This window comes from Parasteatoda tepidariorum, chromosome 6 (assembly GCF_982258835.1).
Source record: "Parasteatoda tepidariorum strain Cologne lab strain chromosome 6, Ptep-v5.0, whole genome shotgun sequence".
Taxonomy (NCBI): domain Eukaryota; kingdom Metazoa; phylum Arthropoda; class Arachnida; order Araneae; family Theridiidae; genus Parasteatoda; species Parasteatoda tepidariorum.
Window position 1 is genome coordinate 83,760,588 of NC_141760.1, and position 24,509 is coordinate 83,785,096.

At 28.5% G+C, this 24,509-nt stretch overlaps 1 long non-coding RNA gene across 1 annotated transcript in view; it reads left to right on the forward strand.

Annotated features, from left to right (window-relative positions):
* The window catches only part of LOC122269321 (uncharacterized), a 44,074-nt gene extending 21,775 nt beyond the window's left edge, over positions 1-22,299 (forward strand). The window contains exon 4 of the long non-coding RNA XR_011636367.2: positions 19,523-22,299. This is a non-coding gene — a long non-coding RNA (uncharacterized LOC122269321). The remainder of the gene's footprint in view (positions 1-19,522) is intronic.
* The last annotated feature ends 2,210 nt before the right edge of the window (positions 22,300-24,509 follow it).

A 24,509-nucleotide genomic window follows, 5' to 3' on the forward strand; every position in this document is an offset into this window, starting at 1 on the left:
GTTTCATTAAAATCATAACCCCGAAAAAATACACAAGAATAAATATTAATGACAAATGTTTGATTAGAAGTCTGATTCTGTTAACTGAATTCATGTCACAGAAGAAAAACGTAAGAAATCGTCAGCAGCAAAATTCACTAAAGTTGTCTGATTGGGTTCTGCATAGTTTTTTTTTTTAAACCTTAATTAAAAATTTAACTTTATTTTTGGAAAGTAGGGTTCGCAACATTATAAACCTAAAGTAAACTTAAGAGATTTTGATTTTTTTTAAATAAATATAAATTTGAGCATAAAAACTGCAAATTTATTATTTCACTCAAACAGCTCTACAAGTATTTGTAAAACAATAATATTAAATCTTTTTTTCTTCTAAATCAAAAATATGATCTCCTGTGTTTTGAATTAATATTTTTTTAAAAATTTTAAATATACAATAAAATCGAACAAAATGTAATGCTCAGTATTGATTTTTAAAGAAAAATTATAAACATTCTTTTTGAAAGCATGATAAAAATAATAAATCCACAGTACATCTAACGTATTTCAAAGAATGGGAGAAATCAAGGCGTTTCTCTATTACTTAAGGAGAAATAACTTAATAATTTTTAGTAATTTTGTAGATATGTTGTCATCAAATTTGGTAAAGCAATAAAATGGCGTAGTCAGGAATTTAAGTTAGTTATAGAATAATGTCTTTACCTTTTTTGATATTTTAAAGTTTACTATTGTTATTATGTGAGCTTAGCAAAAAAAACTTTTTCACGAAATGCTTTCTCAGTAAATTACACAAAAACCCAAAAACAACAGTATTTATCAAAATTCTGAAAACACTTAAATGTATAATGCTTCACTAAAGCTTAGCTTTGTATTTGACTGAGTTCATCACACTTTCTTTTTTTAAAAACATTTTTAGTTAAAATTTAGATTTTACTTTTGGTAAGCAGCATAAATAACATTATAAATCAAAAGTAAGACTTTTCCTTGGAAATAAAGGCAAATTTGTGCATAAAAACTGCAAATGTTTCATGTCACGCTAACAGGTCTACAACAAACTGTTATGCATTATTATCATATAATTTTTTTCTAGATTATAAAATATAATTATCTGGCTTCTGAACTAAACTCTTTAAAGAAACTTCAAATATACAATGAAAGAGGATTAAATAAATTGTTCAGTATTGAGTTTTTTAGGGAAGAACTTTAAAAAAATATTCTCCACTTCAAGATAACTAATATCTAATAATAAACATGGAACTATAATTAATTAACCATTCATAACTATTCATTAAGGAGTGAAAGGGCAGTAATTTGTGATCTCCAGAAGAGTAGTTATCTAAGGATTAAGGTTCACTCTGTAACCAATTCCTCATTCATAACTATTCATTAAGGAGTGAAAGGGCAGTAATTTGTGATCTCCAGAAGAGTAGTGATCTAAGGATTAAGGTTCACTCTGTAATCAATTCCTCATTCATAACTATTCATTAAGGAGTGAAAGGGAAGTAATTTGTGATCTCCAGAAGAGTAGTGATCTAAGGATTAAGGTTCACTCTGTAACCAATTCCTCATTCATAACTATTCATTAAGGAGTGAAAGGGCAGTAATTTGTGATCTCCAGAAGAGTAGTGATCTAAGGATTAAGGTTCACTCTGTAACCAATTCCTCATTCATAACTATTCATTAAGGAGTGAAAGGGCAGTAATTTGCGATCTCCAGAAGAGTAGTTATCTAAGGATTAAGGTTAACTCTGTAACCAATTCCTCATTCATAACTATTCATTAAGGAGTGAAAGGGCAGTAATTTTTTATCTCCAGGAGAGTAGTGATCTAAGGATTAAGGTTCACTCTGTAACCAATTCCTCATTCATAACTATTCATTAAGGAGTGAAAGGGTAGTAATTTGTGATCTCCAGAAGAGTAGTTATCTAAGGATTAAGGTTCATTCTGTAACCAATTCCTCATTCATAACTATTCATTAAGGAGTGAAAGGGCAGTAATTTGTGATCTCCAGAAGAGTAGTGATCTAAGGATTAAAGTTCACTCTGTAACCAATTCCTCATTCATAACTATTCATTAAGGAGTGAAAGGGCAGTAATTTGTGATCTCCAGAAGAGTAGTTATCTAAGTATTAAGGTTCACTCTGTAACCAATTCCTCATTCATAACTATTCATTAAGGAGTGAAAGGGTAGTAATTTGTGATCTCCAGAAGAGTAGTTATCTAAGGATTAAGGTTCACTCTGTAACCATTTCCTCATTCATAACTATTCATTAAGGAGTGAAAGGGCAGTAATTTGTGATCTCCAGAAGAGTAGTGATCTAAGGATTAAAGTTCACTCTGTAACCAATTCCTCATTCATAACTATTCATTAAGGAGTGAAAGGGCAGTAATTTGTGATCTCCAGAAGAGTAGTTATCTAAGGATTAAGGTTCACTCTGTAACCAATTCCTCATTCATAACTATTCATTAAGGAGTGAAAGGGCAGTAATTTGTGATCTCCAGAAGAGTAGTTATCTAAGGATTAAGGTTCACTCTGTAACCAATTCCTCATTCATAACTATTCATTAAGGAGTGAAAGGGCAGTAATTTGTGATCTCCAGAAGAATAGTGATCTAAGGATTAAGGTTCACTCTGTAACCAATTCCTCATTCATAACTATTCATTAAGGAGTGAAAGGGCAGTAATTTGTGATCTCCAGAAGAGTAGTTATCTAAGGATTAAGGTTCACTCTGTAACCAATTCCTCATTCATAACTATTCATTAAGGAGTGAAAGGGCAGTAATTTGTGATCTCCAGAAGAGTAGTTATCTAAGGATTAAGGTTCACTCTGTAACCAATTCCTCATTCATAACTATTCATTAAGGAGTGAAAGGGCAGTATTTGTGATCTCCAGAAGAATAGTGATCTAAGGATTAAGGTTCACTCTGTAACCAATTCTTCATTCATAACTATTCATTAAGGAGTGAAAGGGCAGTAATTTGTGATATCCAGAAGAGTAGTTATCTAAGGATTAAGGTTTACTCTGTAACCAATTCCTCATTCATAACTATTCATTAAGGAGTGAAAGGGCAGTAATTTTTCGATCTCCAGACGAGTAGTTATCTAAGGATTAAGGTTCACTCTGTAACCAATTCCTCATTCATGACTATTCATTAAGGAGTGAAAGGGCAGTAATTTGTGATCTCCAGGAGAGTAGTGATATAAGGAGTAAGGTTCACTCTGTAACCAATTCCTCATTCATAACTATTCATTAAGGAGTGAAAGGGCAGTAATTTGTGATCTCCAGAAGAGTAGTTATCTAAGGATTAAGGTTCACTCTGTAACCAATTCCTCATTCATAACTATTCATTAAGGAGTGAAGGGATAGTAATTTGTGATCTCCAGAAATATAGTGTTCTAAAAATAAATGTTCACTCTGTAATCATTTAACCAATTATAACTATTCATTAAGGAGTGAAAGGATAGTAATTTGTGATCTCCAAAAGAATAGTGTTCTAATTATAAATATTCACTCTGTATTCATTTAACCAATTATAACTATTCATTAAGGAGTGAAAGGGCAGTAATTTGTTATCTCCAGAAGAATAGTGTTCTAAGGATAAATGTTCACTCTGTAATCATTTAACCAATTATAACTATTCATTGAGGAGTGAAAGGATAGTAATTCGTAATCTTCAAAAGAGTAGTGATCTAAGGCTAAATGTTACTCAATTACCACTAGTAAAAGAGCTTTGTCGATTTAGGATGAGTAATATCTGAGCATAAACGTGATTTTATTATCAATTCGCTATTCGCAACTATTCACAAAAGTAATAAACGAGTCATTATTTGACTTATCTATAAAATTTTTAATATGATTAGCTGGCTGACCTTTATTAAATATTCACTAAATGAACTAAGTGAATTCGTTCATTGAGAACAATAATCGAAGTATAAATATTAATCTATAACCATATGTTTATGATTTATATTTTATTTGCAAGCATTATAAAAATTGTTATAAGCAAAATTATTACAGTAATTAAATCAATGAAATGAAAAATAAAAGATGGATACATCTTCAGGGAATGTATTTCAAATAATTCTATTACTTCTCTATAAAGTTTCATAAAATAAATAATGAGTTTTGTAAATTTCTTTTTATATTTAATTGAAGCAGCAACTGCAATTTTAATTCTTTATTACCATGCAAAACATCCAAGAAAAGTAATTAGTAATTTGCATTACAATCGAAAGAAATTAACTGAAATGGAACTATTTCAATTAATTAAAGCATTTGGGAAATCATTTTCAGATCTAAAAATACCATTTCCGTTTTACGTTCATTTGAACGAAAATAAAAATAACAAAACATGAACAGAACTAATTAACGATCATCCTTACGTTACAATGATTAGATAAAAAAATAATGTTATTTTTAAAGACGCGAAAGATATGAATTGCAGTAAAATAATAAGGTTTACCAGCATATCATCATGTCCCTTTTCACTTTTTCAGAAAAGAAATGAAATGAAGGAGTTAATGAAATGGTAAATTAAAAAAAGAACAAAAATTTCCAAAGACAAGGAATGCATTTTCTGTTGGGGGAAATTGCTTTATTGTAAACTAAATTTGAATAATACAGGAAAATGCATGAAATTGTACTATGTTATTCAATAAAAAAAGTAAGGAATCTTGATATAATTTCAGTTGAAGTTGTATTTCAACAGAATAATTCAAAAAAACTATTAGTTTTGTTATTAAACATAACTCTTACATGCTACTTTATAGACTAACTTTATAGAAAAAAATCTGATAAAGTCACCGTACTGAATGGTAATGACATTTCTGATTAAAAAACAACATAATACTGGTTAATAATAACTGAAAATAAGGTATATTTAAACCATTCATTCGGTAATTTTTTTCGCTCATATGAGTCAAATTACAGTTCTTATTAGTCCTTATCTCAGTAAAAAATACAAAATTGAATAGTAAATTTCACCGAATAAATGGTTTTTACGGTTAGCTCTAAAGTACCATGTTGAAATTACCACCAATACCAAATTTTATCACCTATTATCAAACCATATATTTCATAGTTACCTTTACGAAAATCATTTCCAAAGTGCTTCGATAATACCTACTGAGATTTTCGATGCTTCAATATAGCCAGAAACACAGTAAACTTTATCATATTCTAATAGTTTTGACCACACTTTTATTCCCTGAGAAGCGGGGTCTTAAGATCAATTGTAATTTTCAGTTCGTTTACTCAAATTTTGTCTGTAATCTTCTTCCTCAAAAATTAGTTACAAAGTTTGAAATTAAATGAATAAAGTGGCCAAGTAGTCCCTGACGATAGCAGACCTGGATGATATACGTATGGTCTGAATAGGATACCTGCAAGCGACTTGATCATGGATTAACCGTGGCATTCGCTTAACCAGGATCGATAAGCCAATAAGAGTCGACTCTCACGCGTGACGTCGCTTACAGGTTACCAACTGAATCTGACCCGAAACTTAATTCAGCGTGATAACAAATCAAGCCTAATTCTGTAACGTTAATCAGTCAAGCTGAACTACGTGATTAGGCGCAACCATGTGATTTTTAAATAACATGGTTGGCCCTAATCAGGTATTCTTCTGCTCCATTTGCAAGTATCTAGTTGCTGTCTTGACATTTTCAACGGAAAAGGAACAATATCAATTAACATTGGTATGAGAAAAATAAATAAACAAATAAAACAACTCCAACATGCTCTGAATTTAATGTTTTAAGACAGTTCAAAAATTATCAATGTCTTTTTCCTCATAAGGTTCAATACTTATCACCATTTATAAACTAAAACAACTAAAAAATTGAAAACAATTTATTATTTGAATGAAATAGAACAAAGAAAAACGAAAGTTTAAACAGAAATACTACCACGAATCTGAAAGAATGCGAACAGAATTTGCAATGAGTCTATGATCATGTAATTTATCTTCGTTTATAAAATAGTATCCCGTAGATAAGTTTATATGTATGTTTCAGAATACATAAATACTAAAATCCTTTTCAAATTCTACTAACAATATTTTTAAAATTTACAGTGGTTATAAAAATGTAACATGAGTTATAGGATGAGATTTAAAATTTGCGGAGATTTATTTATTTCGTAGCTATAATACACAGTCCATATTTCACATTCAATCTTTTATAGCAGCGGATGTCAACAATAAGTGTAAAATATTGTGTTTTTTAAAAACAAACTCAATATTTATATTTTAAAAGAAAAGGATATTTTCCTGATTGATATATATGTTACATGTTTAAATCTATCTTACGCATATGTATCCCAAGTGACAATGTGAAAAATCTTGTAACTGGTGCTTGTGTTAAACCAACAGTATGCTTCCTTTTACTTAAAAAATTCAATAAACCAAAAATTTTAATTAAATATTTTATTTATAGTTCAAAAAATATTGAATTCAAAATCTTAACTTAATATCTTAAATATTGCTTGATGCTTGTTTAGATATCATGCATGCTGAATATTTTGTTTAAAATGGTTAAAAATTTTCTCTCAATCCCCTTGTTTTCAGTTTTTATCAGAAACGTATAGACTATTTTTTCTTGCAAATAAGCGTATAATGAAAAAAAAGTATGGTCAAAACCACTAGAATGTGTACCATGTTTCTGACTTAATAGGATCACCATATAGCTCTGTAATTCTCTTCGAATCGTTTTGATAATGACCTTTGTTAAGATTAACTATATGGTTTCATGATAGGTGATAAAATTAAATAAATGTGGTGAAATTTAGTATTCTTATCACGACTTATTAGAAAAAGGGCATTAAAACTATTTATTCCACTGAAATGTACTAATCAAGCTTTTTTTTTATATAACTAAATGCGTGGTAAGTAATAAGAAGTATAATTTTAAATGCCAGAATTCCAGATAAACTGTTTCCATATGATCGAAAAAAATTCCCAATGAATTGTTTAAATAACGAATATTTTGGTTTTATTAACCAGAATATTTTTTTAATACCAGAAATACTATTACATAATTTCTTTCTCCGTGTAATGTATGCAAATGAATATAGAACATAAAGAGACATCATTTTGCATAATTTAAAATTTAACACCACATGTTCTTACGTAAAAACACATTGAAAAAAGAAAACATAGTTATAGGTATAAACATTTTTTTATGTATTTTCCCTTTAAACATTACTTGCACAGTTTAGTTTAAACCTGTTATTCATGACCAAAGCATTAGTTTCTTTAAACATTCAAAGTAGTCAAAACACAAACCAGTACATTTAAAAGTGCCCATTTTGAACGTACTACGTTAACAATCAGAATTACTTTTAATATATTAAAATAAATAGCTTTTTGTCACAATACTCTGTGGCTTTTTATCGGAATATACTGATGATTTTCGCATAAAACTGTCTCTTCACAGTACTACAAATAATTAGAGAGTCTTATGACTCCAAAAAAACAAGAAAGCATTTATAACTCTACAATAATAGTAATCTGATTTTTTTTCCTACATTTTCCTCTAAAAATTAACTTTCAAAAAAGCTCTAAGGAGCTTCACTAAATATTTTATGTCATAAATAATTCAATATTTTCTTCATTAAATCAAAATAACACATTTTATTGCATCCCTTGCTTTTCAACAAAACTTTGAGCATGCAAGTGACTTGTAAAAATTATAACATTTGAATTAATTAGTTATCTATATACTATCTAGATATTTCAGCATTGAAAAAAATTATGGTGTCTTACATTTATCTATGATAAACATAGTTAACTCTTTATAGTCATAGTTTAGTTAACTAAAGAAATATTAAATGTATAATATTTATTTAATAATATAATATAATATTAAAATATAACATGCATAATTGTAGTCTTAAAACTTATGAATTCCCATTATGAATAAAACGTGGACTTCTTTAATTTTTTTATAAAATGAAAAATTTATATAAAGTTTCCCTCTCGTTATCCTTCTCTTAAATTAAATACATTTGACTTTTCCTAAGTGTATTAACTATATTGAAATTCAAATAATTTTTTTCTTATTTTTAGACGTCATATTTTTCTTTCATTATTTAAAATGCTTTTATATTCCATTAAGGTATTTCTTATTCTTAGAGTAAACTCCCCCCTAATTTGATGCACGACGTCTTTTAAATATGACTGTCACTTATGACAAACACGAAATTGCTTTTAACGCCATTATTGAAAATAAATCTCTGGTGGTAAATATCAGAACTCGGTTTAAAAAAAGGATACCTTAAAACTAGTTTTATTTATTCAATTCTTTTTTTCTTCCTTTATTGTAAGCAGTTGCTTAAAATGTTACAGTAAAATGAATCTGAAATTACTTCCCAAAAAACATTTATAAATTTAAATTTAAATTTTTGCCTCATCTTGTGTAAAAATTTATATGAATATGTAATGTAAGTTGTTGATTTTATCCTAATTTTTGATGTTTGAAAGTTTTAAGAAAATGGCGAAAATTCCTCTACTTCAGTGAAAGGATGTGCTTCAATCGTTCTATACATGTTTTTTTTTTAAACATTTTGCATCAAATACTTAAGGTGAGAAGGCACAGTTTAAGGTTTGAAAATTGCATTGCATCTGATATCTGGAATTGTCGTGCGTCTCTAGCCAGCAAGTGAATAATGGCTCGAAATTGTTTGACTATGCCATTTCAAGATAAATACAAATCAGGCTCTCAGAGTCAGCACTTGCACAGGCTCTTCAATACTTATTTCAGAAAAGCATAGATTAGATGAAAGATATGGGATACTACTTTATTCAACAATCCTAATCTGAACTAAACGCTAATGTAAAAGTAAAAAGCAAAATATATTCCCAAAATTCATTAAAACAAATCAGCAGAACCTTTTCTTTTATATGAAGATGGATTAATTATTAGAGCGATATTATTTTCTTACTTCTAATATTAGCAGGAAACTGACTTAGAGACATTTAAATATCACCAGAATCAGCTTAAAAATTTGAAACAGAAATTCAATTCTTCCTGCATTATTTACTTACATTCTGTTTTCTATAGCTTTGGCAAAGGGGACTTTCTGTCCCACCAGTAACAGTTCAAAAGTTGTAAAATAAAAATCAAATTGCTCCCTTATTATTAACATACATAGCGTATCCATTTAGTACCTTGCCATAGACGACTAAACTGTTCAAAAGTTGCAAAACAAAAATCTAATTGTTCCCCTATCATTAATACACTTAATGTAATTCAAAACCTTGCAATAAAAGACTTTCCATTTGACTAGAAAAAGTTCAAAAGTTGTAAAACAAAAATCTAATTGTTCCCCATCATTAACATACTTAAAGCATGCGCTTAAAGTTTTGCCATAGACGACTTTCTATTTGAGTAGAAACAGTTCAAAATTTGTAAAACAAAACTCTAATTGTTCCTCCATCATTAACATACTTAATGCATACCTTTAAAACTTTGCCTGCAAAACTTTGGGTGCATTTCTATTTTACTAGAATTAGTTTAAAAGTAATTAAACAGAAATACAATTGCTTCCTGATTATTTGCAAGCACATGACTTATAATGTATGCATGAAACTTTGCTATAGAGGCCTTTTTGTCTTACAAGTTTAAAAGTCATGTAATAGAAATAATATTGTTCTCACATTATGATACATTTATATACATTATGTATACATATTGCTATAGAGGCATTTCTATTTCATAGACGTAGTTTAAAAGTCTCAAACCAGAAAAACAGTTATTCTCGTATAATATATTCTGAGCATTACTACAAATGAAACGTGCATCGAAAGAGATTGGAAAATATAATTCAGTATCAAGGAATACATAGAATATGGTGGATGTCCTTAATCGACTATATTCCCCATCGCATGTTCCAAGGGAAAAGAGACTATTTACTTAGAATCTGGTGTTTGCGTGTGATAAGCACATTTCTCCCTTACTGGAATCTCGCCGCTCTGTCAATCAAAACATTCCCTTGCCACTTCTTAAGATTTTTTTGGGGAACTCAACCCACAACCTTAAGGTATAAGAGAGACATTTTTTTATCGTTTTCTTTTGACCTGCGATATTCTTATACAAATAAAGATAAAAATATTTATAGTCTTTCAGTAAATAATGTTGTGTATTATTTCTCTTAGTATAATGTAGGAAGAGATAAAGAAATTATAGATACACCAACCCACGTAGTATAAAAGAAGTTTTATTAGTATTCGAAATTAAAAATCTGCCAAATGTGTAAAAAAAAATCGCCAAATAATAGACAAATGTCTAATTTTCCAATGACATACCTTTAGCGAAAAAATAAAACACTTCTATAACTTTTGGGTAAAGGATTGGATTTTTAAGCACTAAATGTAATTCTTTATGGTTCAGGATGTAAGTTTTAAATATTCTAATTCTTTACAATAGAGTAGTCTATATTTACAGTTACGAAGCCAAATGCTGTTTTTTTTACAGTTTCGGAACAAACCTATCTTTTTCCAATGAATTCAGATGTTTTAACTTCATAAATGGAAAGCGGCTAAATCTGGGAAATTGGATCCCGAAAGAGGAGGTTTCAAAAATTCGAGCCTCTTTAAAGTATTTTGATCTTTTGCTAATTTCTTGTTATCTTAAAGTGGACTTGGGTAAAACTATACTGGTAAACTGGGTATACTGGGTAAATTTTTCTGTTACGCTCTATTTTCCAGTTCAATAAAATTGAAAAACTGTTAATTTTTTATAAAGGAAAGCCAAACATTCAGAAGGTTAAAGATAAACTTAAAAAAATCAAAGCATTTTTAAATAAAGATCTTGTGTATGGACAGATACTACCAAAAACTAATTTTTTATAATCATTTATATTACATAAATATTAATTAATGATATTTGGAATCTGAGTTACAGAAATCTTATTTAAAATATGCCATTTTTAAATTTAAGATTTCAAACAACTTGATCGATTTTAATCGAATTCATTACGTTATTAAATAAACTCCTCCACGCATGAGTCTGTAATTTAAAATTATAAAGTAGAAATTTATGTAAAATCTTGCATGACTTTGATTTAAAAATCTTTCGACCATTAATAAATTAATAATATAAAGTAAAAAATAATTATAAAACTTTTTGTTGCATAGACTGTTTTCTTTTGCATAAAAGAGTTTCATAGTTTTATTTACGAGTGAAAAACTTTTTCGGTTCGTTGCAACAGTTTCAGCAGTATATGTGAACATTCAAAAATCAAAATAAACATTTAGAGTATATATCTTTTGAATTTTCTTTTAATAAGACTATTAAGACGCAGAGCAAATTATATCATTACGTTGATTGCTGAAAACTTCGATATTTTGAAGCTCAAAAATGTTAAAGCAACAAAATGATATGTTTATTAAGCTGTTAATAAAAAGTTCCTTTTTGTGTATGACTACCTAACTCAATATAGCTTTGTACTGATTTATGACATTCCTAAGGTATGTCTTGGTCAACATTCTGATCATTTCAATTTACATCTCTTATATCCAATCCTTAGATCAAGATTTATTCAAGCATCTATTTTAAGGTCTCATCATTTATTGAAAATATATTGGAATTTTCGTTAAAATTATAAGAATGTAGAATCATTTATTTTTATTCAACACTGAATATAGTCTACCATTTCCTTCAAATTTTTAAATTTTTCACCTATCTAAGTGATTAAGATTATTTTCACCTATCTAAGTGATTAAGATTATTCGAGATTAAGGCTAGCCTCTATATTTTGATGTTCATAACAACGAAAACTGCATATTTAGTAAGGAAAAATTCACTTTTGTGCTTTATTTCTGCATTTATAATGAAATTTGCACAAATAAATTAGCATGGCTAAGGAATGTAATGCAAAAATTTTAATAGTTTCACTTTGAATCTTAGGGATACATGGAAATCCAATTCTTGGATGAAACTTCATTCATGTTTCTATTTTAACCTCTCAACATTGATTGAAAAATATTGGAATTTCCGTTGAACTACAAGTTAAGGTTAAATTTATTTACTTTTATAAAACACTAAATATAGATCGTCATTCCCCCTAAACCAAACAAAATATTTATAAATGTCAAAAAGTCTTGGAATTCATAGCCGTACTTTATTGCTCAGTTATTGTTTGAAGAAGGCACAAAAAAATTAAATCTTCTTTTATTCCTTTTCGTAAAAGACAAGCGTGGAAAGACAAAGACACGGATATTTACTTTTATTTACTTCTCTGTCTTCTGTTGAATGAAAGAAACCATTTCTTTAAAAGAGTAAAAGCAACTACTATTAGTGGACTTAGGTTGAGGAAATTGAGTTCCATGTTTTGTTATCCCCTTGAGATCTGAAGAAAAAAAGAAGAATTCTAAAAAGAAATCAAAAGTTTACTACAACTTTAATTTCTTGCAGTGTTGGTTGAAGTGAGCTCTAGGTTCTTTTTTCTTAAAAAAATCATTTTCAAGTAAACTTTAACTTTTAAATAAAACTTTAAGCATTTTAGAGCATGAACACAATGAACTGTATTGTAATTCACTATTACATTACAAATTAATAAAGGTTCATGATGACATTAAAATAAGATGATAAATCTGTAATTCTTATTTTTTCATGTTAAAGTCATCCGGCGTTTTAAAAACAAAAACAAAAGTATAAAACTTAAAAGTTCTAAAGTGGATGTTAGTTTAATTTTACTTTAACTTAAAAAAAATTTTATTTCTATTTAATTTACGCTTCAATGATATTAATAATTAATATTTCGAAATTAAATGATATTAAATTAGAAAGAAACTTAATTTCTTGCTGACATTTTATGCACTTAATGATTTGAGAATTCATGAAATAATTTTTAAATACATGTAAAAATGAAAGAAAGTTCTTCTCTTTTTCTTAATTTAAAATATTTTCTTATCATATGAGAGTACACAAGAAAATATTAAGACAATATTCCTGAGAAGAATTAATGTAAAAATGAAAGAAAGTTCTTCTCTTTTTCTTAATTCAAAATATTTTCTTATCATATGAGAGTACACAAGAAAATACTAAGACAATATTCCTGAGAAGAATTAAAGAGTTTTCACTTTAATACTAGAACATATAGAAAATTTACCAAGTTTTTTCACAAAACTTGGAAAAATGGCAATGTTTCCTGCCATTTAACTTATTCAGCGCACCTCTGCGGTAATAAACGTAACTACCAGTTAATCAATAAACTTAACGCTTTAAATGAGTTTATAATTAATTGAATTACGTAACTTATTACAATCATTTGATTAATTCATGAAATAATTTCATATCAATTATTTAATTTTAATTCTTTATTAATTCTTCTAGTTTCCTTATGTATGAATTCTTTTAATTTAATTGTATATTAATTCATTTATTTTGTATTTTTCTATATGAATTATTTTACTTTATTTTTATATGAATTTTTTTTATTTTAATTCTATATGATTTAATTGATTTTTTAAAAGATATAGATTTTTAAAGATATAATGATTTTTTTAAGCACATTTCTCAAAGCACCAAAATTAATTGTGTTAATGTAAATATAAATTTCTTTTAAATATTTTTTTTATTTTCACTAATATGTTTAATAATTTAATTACTTTTTAATAATTCAATCATTTGATTTAATTACTTTATTTTTAAATTTAAGAACACGAAGAAACATAATCCTGATCGTAAGAAAATTTATATCTATATTGAACATAATGCATGTTTATATATGCTTGCCATTCATATTAAATATTTTAAACTAACTGAACAATATATACATATAATTGTTGCTGCTTATAGTTACAACCACAGAGAAATATATAAATATAAAAAGAGTTAACTCTCTAATGTTAGTGGGGGTAAAAAGCAGCAAATTTGGCGGCAGTGCGTCAAAATAGTGACTTTTACTGATCAAATGGATACAATGCACTGCAGTTGTACTAAAAGCTACAATTTGGACGATAAATTTATTGTTTTTGATTATTATTTTTAAGTGAATTTTGGGAAGTTCTTCATTTTAATTTTTAAAACTCTTGGTTGTTCCTTTCCCTTTCAAGAACGTTGGCAAATTACGTACATTTTTTTAATTATCACCTAAAGTTAATTAGAATTTTATTTAATTCTATTTATTTCTCATTTTAATTTTATTTAATTTAATAATTTTATTAAAAATTTTCGTTTCGATTATAATTTAATAAATTTAATATTCACTTCTGATAATTAACGTTTAAATTTAGGCACAAAAAGAAATATGTACAAAAGCAAATTTGGGGGCAGTGCGTCAAAATAGTGACTTTTACTGATCAAATGGATGCAATGCACTGCAGTTGTACTAAAAGCTACAATTTGGACGATAAATTTATTGTTTTTGATTATCATTTTTAAGTGAATTTTGGGAAGTTCTTCATTGTAATTTTTAAAACTCTTGGTTGTTCCTTTCCCTTTCAAAAACGTTGGCAAATTACGTACATTTTTTTATCATCACCTAAAGTAAATTAGAATTTTATTTAATTCTATTTATTTCTCATTATAATTTTATTTAATTTAATAATTTTATTAAAAATTTTCGCTTCGAGTATAATTTAATAAATTTAATATTTACTTCTGATAATTAACGTTTAAATTTAGGTACAAAAAGAAAAATATATTTACTATCATAACTTAATTTCTATGTTATATGAAATACTTATTTACATGCTTAATCACAGCATAAAGCGTTTTGGACTGATAGATGAATGAATACGAATAACTGTTGCTGTCTATATTCGCAACCACAGAGAATTTAGCTTTTAGCGGTCAAGTAATAACTAAAAATTGCATCATCCAAGTTTAAATATCCAGTAGAGATTTAAGTTCTCTATCAAGTAGGAAACTGGTTGAAATTGTGATTGCGATTTCAATCGCAAAAATGTAGTTATGATACCTTTACCAAGTGTCGAGTGATTGTTATTTTTTCATTCTTGGTGTTAAACATTGACTATCAGCCCCTAGGGTTATTTTAAAACTTAAATTTGAAGGAAACTTATGAAGTTTTTAGAAAATAAATTGAGAAAAAATATAATTTTTCAAGAGCTTAAAATAAGCCTGGATATGTAGTTTTTCGTAAAAGTAACTGAAATAAATCCTTTTAATCAAAATCAATCAGTCATTACAAAGTTCTTAGTAAAAAAATTGATAAATAGTTAATTTTTACAAAATTTAAAATATACATGGAAATGTAGTTTCCTGGAAAAATAACTCAAATGACTCCTTCTAATCGGAATTGTTTTACAGAATTTATGATACTTCTACTGAACAGTTATATCTCTAAACATGAAAATTTTAATAAAAGTTGAGAATTCCCAAGCAAAGCTAAAGCTGTTTTCTCGTAAAAACTCTTTCTTTTTCTTAATGTAAATTTGATTGTCAAAACATTTCTTTAAATGCGAGAAAAAACTTCAAATGCTCGTTTTTTTTTTCTTTATCCTTCATTATTATATTAATCTATAATTAATTAAATTGTTTAAGTATTTTATTATCAAATCTATTATGTTTATAATTCATCTATTTTTGTACCTGTCTATTTTAAGGTAAGAAATAAATTTAAATAGAGACCTAATTAATACTTAAAAAAAACTACGAGAAATTAAGAACTATGATCAAATAAAATCCCTTTATTAAATTCATTTTTTAGCGTAAGTATAATCTCAACTATTCCACTAATTAAACTACCGTATCAATCAAATTCTTATTATTACATGTGAAGTTAACGGTATATTAAAAACCGCGTATTGTTTACCACATAAAATAGCATTGAGCGTAGTGGGTAAATGGAAGAAAACAATCATGATAAAAGAAATGTTTAGGATCGAACAGCAGATGTTTTTTCTCGCAGACGATAAGTGAAAGCAATCAACCGACTCAACACTCCCCCATCTAAGGCAATCATCGAAACCAACCCGCAGACAAGTTTTTCCTACCTTTCAACCAATTTCATCATTTTTTTTTCTTTCTGTTAGACTCAATTTGTCCTCTCTCCCTATAGTAAGCTCAAATCAGTGCTCGAAGAATCTAGGTCGATTTCAGAACTTTTTTCCAGAAAGAAAAAAAAATCGTATTTAGGGCATGATTATTTTAGAAGACTTCACATCTTAAATGAAATAGTTATGTCCTTAATTGATTTCATTAGTAAATCTCGCCGTAGTTTAAAAACAATGTAAAATAAATTTAGAAATATCTTTGTTGCTATAGTGACCTAATAGCCAGGATTGGAAAACTTGGATTAAAACGGTTGATGCTTACACAATTGGAGAAATTACAAATAGATTTAAAAGAAAATATCTTATTTATAGATTAAATTTAAAATGTCTGTAGCTAGAATTAATTAAGTAAAAATGAATTAAATATGTCTGGAATATTATTACAATAAGACTTATTTTCGACAATATATTGAATTAATCAGTCAAACATTACTTATTGTTAATGTTTGATTAAGGCTTACCAAAAAATCCTTCTAAGTTAAGAGTAAATGCAATAGGACCCTAATCTAAGAAATATATGTATATCACAGATATTTTTTTCTAGTAGTGTACCTAGTTCAACCTTTTTTTATCCTACACTGTTAAATGTTTTGAAACTCGTTCAAATATTACATTATGAGACTTGGCATACAAAGATCTATGATCGTTGATAGCCAAGATATGAGATCATTCCTAACGTTTTTCGAGAAGTTTATCCCTTACGGTTGACGATTATTAATTGTTTAACTGTTGAACTTTCGATTGATATAATCCGAAATTTTCACATGGCTTTATTATTCTTTGTTTAATACTAATTCTTTTATTGATACTTTAAATATTTCTTTCAGAAAATTGAACTCAAAACTAAGTTAAAATCTGAAAGAATAATAAAATAAAATTCGCGATTTTCACACTTATGGAACATTCTTTCTGAATGTGGTTTGATTGTTCTACTTTAAATGAAGCGATCCAACTCTCAATTTCTAAATGTTTGTTTTATACGAATTTTTATTTTGATCAAAAAGGAACAAAAAATATTGTCGGTACAGCATTGGAAAATATTTTGTATTAAAATGTAGGGTAAGTTTCAAAACGTTTGAATTCTTAAAAAAAATCGTTTTCTTTAATAACAAAAGAGAAGGAAATAACATCTCCACTCTTCTCTTGAGACGAAAACCGCTTAAAATTTTATGCCTAAAATTTTATTATTAAGATATTATGTCTCTAAGTTGAACTGATTTTTCTAAAAGTGTATATACATTTGCTATTTTTATACCTCTTTTTGTTGCACAATATCTATTGTTTCACCACTGTGATTAATTACTTTACTGTGATTAACCGTGTTCTTGTATTTTTTTAAACTCTATAATAGGACACCAACGTTCAGGTTGAAAGGAAACATTATGATTCAATTGAACATCTCAGTATAGTTGCAGCAAATTTACACCCTACATGTTCAAGATACCTATGTCAAGCTTCAGTGGCGGATCGATTTTTTGCGGGAATATATCAATTAATATTTTTGAACACCCCTTCCTGTTGCTCAAAAGAGTTGTTAAAAGCTATGTAATAAGATAAAATTTTCTTTATAATTCATTAGCAGTGGAACAAAACGTAACATATGGAACAAAGATAATGATTATTTTTCTCAAAATTGGCATTTTATGGACAAGAGCTTATGAAATATTTTATTTATTAAGTATTTCGTATAGATTTGTTGAAAAGGTAAAAGAAAAACAAATCACATATCGTTAACAAAAGAAAGTAAACTATTTCCTTTTGTATTTTCAAATGGAAATGTTTTTTTATTAAAGCTCTAAAATTGATTGTATAAAAAAATCTATAATTAATACAATTAGAATTTGGTACAGTACGAGGAGAAACAAAAATAACATACATAAAGTGCGTATATGCATTCGAAATTCTTTTCATCGATTTTTCGGATCAAAGTTCTTTTAGTTCTTGGTTTTCATGTTGATTATATTTTTTTCGTTTTTTTTCTTCTTCAAGAAACGGTATTTAGTATGCTGCTTGAAATTCCTGGATTAACAAATTGTTAAAGTAAACCCGATGGATCTCAACTTTTCAACAGCAAATGTTTTTCTTTTCTTTTTACAATTTTCTTGCGGTACTTTAAAAAATTTTCAGATAACTTTTTACATAATCAAGTAAGTAGATAAGTCAATATTTCTTCAAATATTTTACTTCAAACTAACAGAGGAACATTTTTTTCAACTTTTTATATTCACCAATGTGTTGAAATATGCTAATTATGGTTTATCAAAAGGAGATATTTACATTGCAAAAACTGGAAAACTCGGTGAACTATTTCTAACCAAAAAAGAGCAATTAAAGTTTTAAAATAACTCAGTAGGTTTTGGATATTATTTTAACTTGCTAAAAACTCAGTTTGAAAATTTTTTTAAGCAAAATAGTTTTAAATAATATTATTCTTTAATGTATTTAAATTAAGTTTTTTGCAAATCATCCTACCGTATTAATTATAATAGCTTCTGCGCAATAAAATGAATTGTAAAAAAATAAAATATATATAATTAAAGTAACAGCTACAGTTGTAACAAATTAAATATTTCATGTAAAAATATAAGCAACGATAATTTATAAATATAAAATAAATTATGTTCAGGAATATATTTATTGCTAAAATGGTGCAATTCACGCTGTAGAAAAAGTATGGTTAAAACTTTCAAGTGCTTTGGGAAATATTTTGGTAAAAATAGCAAAAAAATAGGGTTTAATAATATGTGACAAAATTTGGTAGTTGTAACAAAAGTTGGTAATTTTTTCATGATACCTTTGAGAATAGCATAAAAACCGCTTACTAGGTTAAATTAATTTTTCAGTCTCCTTTACTAAATGTGTGGTAAGGAAAACTTTTGTGGTAGAATCCAGAATTTCTGGTAAACTGTTATCATATGAACAGAAAAAATGCCAAACGAAGGTCTTAAATACTGTATATTTTGGTTTCAATGACCAGAATTGTTTTTATCAGAAATGTCTTTACCATGCAGTACGGTAATTTTACCAGAATCTTTTTCTCCGTACACACCTATAGAGCTTAATTCCACTTGTAATGCTTTAAAGTGTTCTTACGCAATGCATAAACTAACACCCAAAAAGTTAAAGTAACTTTTGATTTACTTAAATTACAAAACAAGAAGAATAACAGGATATGATTTTCCTGAACAGAAATACCAAATACATTTGGTAAAACCATATTTTCATTTAATTTTATTTGAAATTAATTACTCGAAATGAAATATGTCCAACTCTTAAATTATCTCAATTCCTTAAATGAAATATCTTAAGATCTGGAGTGCCTATGTGAGTGTAGCATAAAATAGAAAAGAGAGATGATATACTATATTTGCTTAGTTTACTAAACTTTATATTTCATTTTAGAATATTCTTTCGCGAGTTGTTTTGAATAGCATTATGCACACTTGACATCACAAAGAAGATTATTTTATGGAATATTTCTATTTTATCCCTTCCTTTTTTTAAGGATGGTTGGCTCAAATTCCAAGTTTGAAGAATTCAGAATATATTCTTTGGAGACCGAAGAGTTCACTTAAACTTCAAAGTATCTTCTAAACTTTCTAGTGGTGCTAAATAGAAAAAGAATATTTATATTTATTTCACATGGAAAATACTTCAGAAAATGTTTTGGAAATTTATATTTTTTGTAGCATGCAGAATTCTAAATTCAAAGTTTTACTTGAATTAAAATTGCTCAGAAAAATGTCTTCGATATCAATCGTTGTACATTGAGAGAAAAAGTGTAGTCAAAATTACCTGAATATGGTAAAAATTGTCGTGTTTCTGGCTCTAAAAGAACGCCTAAAAGCAGGTAGTTTTTACCAAAGTGCTTTGGTAATTATTTTGGTAAAATTTCATAATAAAATGTATTAAAATTTAGTGAATGGAGGAAAATTTACTTTTCAATTTTATATGTAGACCAATTGCATGGTAAACCAGGATTTTTAAGTTCTTATTCTTAGAACGATTTTTAAAACCAAAATTTCGGGTAAGCCGTTACTATATAAACGGAAATCGTTAGCGTATGATAGCTTTAAATACCGTATATTTTGGATTATTTTTACCAGAATTATGGTTCTTTTTACCTGAAATATATTTATCTTATCGTGCGATAATTTTACAAAAACTTCTTTCGTCATAGAGTCACTGAGAAATAAAAGCACTTTTATTACTGAAAGTATTTTACAATGAAAACTTTTAATATATATTTTAAGAATTGAAAAATATTTAGTAAAAAAGTATGCACGTTATGGGTTGCAAATTCCAACGAATCACAGCTAAAGAAGGAGATATGAAATTATTAAAAATAGTTTGATTAATGAATGTCAAAATTTTCGTATTGTAATGATATTTCTGGTATAAAAAAATAGAAAAAAAACATAATTCCGGTTAGAAATATTTAAATAGACGGTAAATAAATCATTCACGATAACGATTTATTAGAAGTTCTGGTTTTCAAAATTGTAATTTTTACTACACCACAATTAGTAAAAAATGCAAAGCTGAAAATTAAATTTAATTGCATAAATGATTGTTATGCCTAGCTCTTAGGTATCATGACAAAATCACCACATTTTACCACATTCGCCAAATTTTATCACACGTTATAGAACATTTTTTTATTGCAAATCTTACCAAAATCACCGCCTTGGTGCTTCAGTAAAAATTAACGAGCGTTTTGGTGACCCCATAGAGCCAGAAACACTATAAATTTCGCCATATACTGTTATAGCTTTGACCATACTCTTTTGCCAGAATAGTGGATCTGTTGGATAGCTGCTCTGCTAATACACTATCTAGCCATTAATGACCGGACATTGTGAAGTTCGGCGGTGGAGGAATTATGGTGCGGTCCTGTTTCTCATGGTTTGGCCTTGGACCCTTGGAGTTAGTGCGTGGAACCCTGAACGCAGAAAGGTGTAGAGACATCCTGGACAATTCGGCACTTCCCACCCTGTGGCAACAGTTCGGTAATGGCCCGTTTGTGTTTCAATACGATAACGCTGCCATTCATAAAGCACATGCCATCACGGAATGGTTTGATGAAATGGGGGTGCAAGAGCTTGACTGGCCATCCCAAAGTCCCGATATCAATCCAATTGAGCATCTCTGAGATGAGTTGGAGCGCCGGTTGAGGGCCAGACCACAACGCCCCAAATCCACCACTCAACTCTTCGCCATGTTACAGGAGGAATGGCGGGCAATACCTGCCTCCGTGTACCAACACCTAGTGGATAGCCTTCCTAGAAGGGTTAAAGCCTGTGATTCGGGCGCGTGGCAGCCCTACGCCCTACTGACTTGATACTATCACCTCATGTATCCGAAATGAGGGGTGTCCGGTCATTAATGGCCAGATAGTGTACTCCTGTCTCTTTTCTTCAGGGATCGAAAAGTTTTTAATTTTTTCAGATCCACCTCCCTCTTTGATGATTTTTTTAGATTCTGGTGGAGCGGTTAGTTTTTCTCACGCTTAAATATTAATTAACTACTTCTAATATGTGTGTTTTTACTTCTTCATTTTCTTGCAAGAATTTTTAGAATATTTTTTTCAATGGCGGGCACTTGGGGTTTGTCCCATTGGCCACAGGAATGCCAGAAGTGCTACTCTCTTCCCGTTACCCAGTGGGCACCTGTGGCGAAGCCACGGCGAAGCCACGGCGGTGGAGCAACGTCACCCACGTCACGCAACCACAACCCGTTTAAAGGGCCGGTCACATTCACACAAAGAGGAAAGGACATAGAACACAGAGAGAGAAAGAAACATCCATGCCCTGAGCAGGATTCGAACCCGAGGCCAATGGCTCCGCAGTCAGACACGCTAACCACTCGACCACCTGGTCGGCATTTTAAGAATATAAATAAAATCATTACAAAAGACACTTTATAACCTTTATTTTAATGATTTCGAATCACGTTTTTAACTTATAGATCCCATTTAAAATATTGTACCTATTTCTTTTATTTATTTTCTAGTTATCAAAAGGGCAACCTCTTAATACACATATTAAATTAATAAATATTGTTTGAGTAACATTGATTTTAGTAAAAATTGCATCAGTAAGCAATGCTTTAGTAACAATTATTTCAATAACAATTTTTTAGTAAAAAGTGTTTTAATAACGATATTTTAGAAATAATTGATTTTGTAACAATGTTTTAGTAACAACTGTTTTAGTTACTATTGCTTTAACAATAAATTACAAACAACTTTGGACAAAAATGTTATTTATTATTTTTAATGCAATAGACTAGTTTTTAATGTTATTGTTCATTTATTAATTTATTCACATCTATTATCTATCTGAAATTTCAAGAGCTTACCTGCAGCAGAAATGTACATGTAATTGTCTATCTTAGTAAAAGAAAATACAATTGTTGAGGATTACTTTGAATTATTAAAAAGAATTTTAATTTATTTAACTGTTGAAACTTATTTCAAATTATTGTAAGGATTTAAAATGTAATATACTTTTGAGGCATACTTTAAATTATTAAAAGTAATTTGAATTTAATACTCTCTTGAGCTTTATTTTAAATTATTAAAAGATATTTAAATGTAAAAAAAACTGTTGAAGCTTATTTTAAATTCGAATGTACCACAAATTTATTTCATAGAAATTATAAACCATTCCTTCACTAATAATGTATTCTTATTTTCGAAAATAAGAATTAATGAATAACGAATAAATTGTATTTATAAAATGATTTAAAAAACTGATTAACATACGAAATTGCATTTCTCAGTATAAATCTTCTTTCTTTTACACTTATATCGAAAATTCCTACTTTAATTGAATTTTTAAGATAATTTTTTTCTTTCGACTCTTTAAAATCTAAGTTCAGTGATAAAAAAGAAGATAATAAAAATTGGGAAACGACGTTCTAACTAAATAAACGGCTCACTATTTGACGGGTACTTTCAGGGAATAACGTTAAGTAAAATTAAAAGAATTGTTCAAGCGTTAAATGGATTTTCAGTGTCTGGGATTTAGTAGATCTTTCATTAAACTAACTCAATGTCTTTTGCTTTAAATAATTATTGGGTTCAAAAATACTTTTTAATAGACTTATATTTGGATATATATATTGTTTAACCAAAACAAAAACTGGATTTATTGTAATTTTTTCCTTTCATATAACCATTTGAGATAAATTTTTCAAGAAGCTTGATACTTAAATTGCTCTGATGTTTTTTATTATTCTTTAAAAGGGAGGAGCTGAAAACTCCTGAAAATTTCATTATTACTGTTGTTATTTGTATGGGTGATATCGGAATTTTGATAACGTGACATATCTTTACAAAATTACAGTATATCACGATATATGGCACTTTAATATGATAAGATTCGATATTTATCGTTGAAATTGAATATGTCCCGCAGTGGACTGATCGATAAGTCACGGTACCCAGCAAATCACCGAAGTCAAGCATCACTGGCTGCGGTCAGTGTGTGTGTGGGTGACCACGTGCATCAGTCTGAGTAGGGACTAAGGGTGTGCTGTATTGTTCCTCGTTAAATTGTTCTACCGTAAAGTGCTCGACTTCGCGTGCAGGTCGTCGGGCTACCGAAGCTGGGGTGCCATTCCCTCTGCAGAGAATCAAAATTGTAATGACATGTCTTCAGATCATCCTCAGGGATATTTCCCAAACCGTCGCCAATAGCCCATTGCGCAGCTCTAGTGCGGCGCAAAGGAGCTACAACTACAACAACTTGAAATTGAATATGACTTAATATTGAATTTAATTAAAATTGAATATATTGATTCTAAATAATATCAGGAATATTTCCGATGCAAATGTTATCCAAAATTCAACAAGAAACACTAGGAAACATTTTTTTTCTTTTTTTTTTCTTTCTTTCTTTTTTCTTTTTACTTTTTGGTTTCTGTTGCATATTTTTTCAACAAATCTTAGATACTTTTGTATCACTAAATTCAAATCTATAACCGATTTTTCTCTACAAACTACAAATTATTTTTAAAACAGCATTTTTGTCCATTTTTTGTCGAAATGTACAAATTTAAAAATATTATTTAAAACAGTGTAATTCATAACTGTTGTGACGAACTTCTAGGGGAGTTAGGGCACATCATCAGGATTAAAACTGTATAGAAACCCATGCCCGGAAATCTTGTCATACGCCGTTAGGGGCGCTTCCCCATTTTGAACTGTTTCTTCATGTATTTCTCAAAAAGTAATAATAGAGAAGCTCCCCTAGCCTCATACGATGGCCTTACCGGGCATGGGTTTCTATGCTGCCTGATGATGTCCCTAACTACTCTAGAAGTTTGTTGCAATATTTATCTGAAAGTTTTACTTATAACGTTTTTAAAATTGAACATTTCGACAAAAAATAGTCGAATGGTTTTATTAAAACCAATCTGTAGCTTTAGGGCCAAAAGTAATTTCAGATTTGAAATATTTATCCCCGTATCAGGCAAGATCATACATT